The sequence below is a fragment of the Chionomys nivalis genome, chromosome 7, assembly GCF_950005125.1.
Source record: "Chionomys nivalis chromosome 7, mChiNiv1.1, whole genome shotgun sequence".
Taxonomy (NCBI): Eukaryota; Metazoa; Chordata; class Mammalia; order Rodentia; family Cricetidae; genus Chionomys; species Chionomys nivalis.
The window spans coordinates 87566457-87568868 of record NC_080092.1 but is presented as its reverse complement, the minus strand read 5'-3'; the positions used below and the strand labels follow the sequence as shown (position 1 = coordinate 87568868).

Here is a 2412-nt window from a genome sequence, read left to right as displayed (position 1 = left end):
TTTTTATGAGGATATGTATGCGCATACATATGCCTATGGAAGCCAGAAGAGGGCGCCAGATTGCCTGAAGTTTGTAAACTGCCCCTTGGGTGTTGGGAACTGAACTCTGGTCCCCTGGAATAGCAGCAAGTGCTCCTGACCATTAAACCATCTCTCCAGGCCCCAGTTTTTTTTTTTTTTTTTTTTTTTTTTTTTTTTTTTTTTTGGTTTTTCGAGACAGGGTTTCTCTGTGGTTTTGGAGCCTGTCCTGGAACTAGCTCTTGTAGACCAGGCTGGTCTCGAACTCACAGAGATCCGCCTGCCTCTGCCTCCCGAGTGCTGGGATTAAAGGCGTGCGCCACCACCGCCCGGCCAGGCCCCAGTTTTGTTTTGTTTTGAAAGTTCCTACTGCAATCCCAGCACTCTGGAGACAGCGGCAGGCGTGTCTCTGTGAGTTCAAGACCAGCCTGGTCTAGGGAGTGAATGCCAGGACGATCAGAACTACAAAGAGAAGCCCTTTCTCAAACAAAAACAAACGAAGGAACAAAAAAGAGCAGTACTAATTCCTAACATCTGGGTCATCTCCCTGGGCTGTACAGTTTTTTGTTGTTGTTTTTGTTTTTGTTTTGTTTTGTTTTAAATCTGGAATGATTACAGACACATGGCAAGTCGCAAAGATGGCACAGAACGTGATTTCCACCTCACACCTCGATCCTACGTCATGACCAAGAAATCAACCTCGTACGTGATGAGAAAATAACTGCGTCTTGTTTTCAGTTCCGTTGTTTTCTACTCTAACAACCTTTTTCTGTTCTTAGATTCAAATCCAAAGTCTGACAGGGTGACACACACCAGCAGTCCCAGGCTTAGAAGGGACAGGTGTTCCTGGGTCAGCCTGGGCTACATAAGATCCTTTCTCAAAACAAACAAACAAAAACCCACAACATTTCATTATTCATAGTACTCCGAGGATAGAACTTTAAATTATGTTTATTACATTTGTGTGCTGCTATTGCTGCTTTCCTTTGGGTCAGGATGGGAAGGGAGCGTTATGATGCCTATAGGAAACCATAAGTGAAAAGGTCTACTTGCCAGTTTGTGATAGATCGTGTGTATGTGTGTGTGTGTGTGTGTGTGTGTGTACGCGCGCGCGCGCCTGCCTCTGCCTCCCTGAGTGCTGGAATGAAGGGTATGCACCATCACGCCAAGTTTATTTTTCATTAAAGCCTCAGAAATAAATTCAAGCCTCAAAAAGAAAAAAAAGACAAAACTAAAAATCGGTATTGAGAAGAAAAACAAAGAAAGAGTAAAGTCTCTTTAAATACATAGTTTTTGTTCATTATACTTTAGCAATATTAAACAAAAATGTTTTAAAAGAACAGACGTACGATTAAAGGACAAACCTTTTACTTGAAAGTTCTGCGTAATTTTTAAAATACTCAGCAGCACGAGAAACAATCGACTTTTATATTGTTCGTCTTTTTTTCTTCCAACAAAAAAAACTATTGGTACGACCCAGATGGGACTCGAACCCACAATCCCCAGCTCCGGAGGCTGATGCCTTATCCATTAGGCCACTGGGTCACCACAAGATCCGGGTTCTCACTCCTTCTCCTTATGTGATGTAATCATCGCGGTCACACCCGCTAAGATCTCCTGTAGGCCAGTGTGCGATTGCCGAGTGCGCTTGCGCACTCACTACTGCACCGCAGAAACCTCCAGTGCGCCTGCGCCGCAGCCCAGGTTTGCGGTCCGGCGGGGCCGCCTGATTTTGGACCATCCTTGGCGCTGGAAGGCAAGGGAGAGCGTGTGTCCGGCCTCCTCAGAGGGCTTTTTTGGGGGGAAAACTCTTGATATTGACTTTGTTAGGCTCCTCCTAGAAACTTTAAACAGCCCCTGCTGTGCTCTGCATTCGTAGTCGCTGGCCTCGGGCGGGCCGCAGCAGCCGCCTTTCCCAAAAGTCCCTTTCTGTCTCACCCTCCTTAAACTCCCTGGGCTTTCCATCCCCGTTTCCCCATTCTTTCGTGCTTTTTATCAGCAAACATTGATTTGGTAACCTATTATGTGCTGCGGACTTGGCAGATTCCAGGGTGAACAGGCTTTTCCAGCCCAACGAAACTTGTAATCGGCCCTCTTTCCCAACGTCCACTTGACTACACCCCCCCCTTCCCACCTACATTAAAGGGACGTGAACACGGTTTCTAAATACAAACTAATACTTTTTATTTTTTTCCCTAAAGGTAGATATCGGATAACAACTGACTTTCTGGTTTCATGTAATTTGTTTACTGCGTGTAAAATGCTGCATTGTAGGTTTTTAAAACATTTTCAGAGCTTCCCCCTTCATGGATATATGGATAATAAAGGTAATCCCCCTTTTTTGCAATGTAATAATACGTGTATATGAGTAATTCAAATGTATTGGTTAGTGTT

At 44.7% G+C, this 2412-nt stretch overlaps 1 non-coding gene across 1 annotated transcript; it reads right to left on the bottom strand.

Annotated features, from left to right (window-relative positions):
• Window positions 1-1490: 1490 nt before the first annotated feature.
• On the bottom strand, window positions 1491-1563 carry Trnar-ccg (transfer RNA arginine (anticodon CCG)). The gene has a single exon. It is a non-coding gene; the product is annotated as a tRNA-Arg (tRNA).
• Between the last annotated feature and the right edge of the window lie 849 nt (window positions 1564-2412).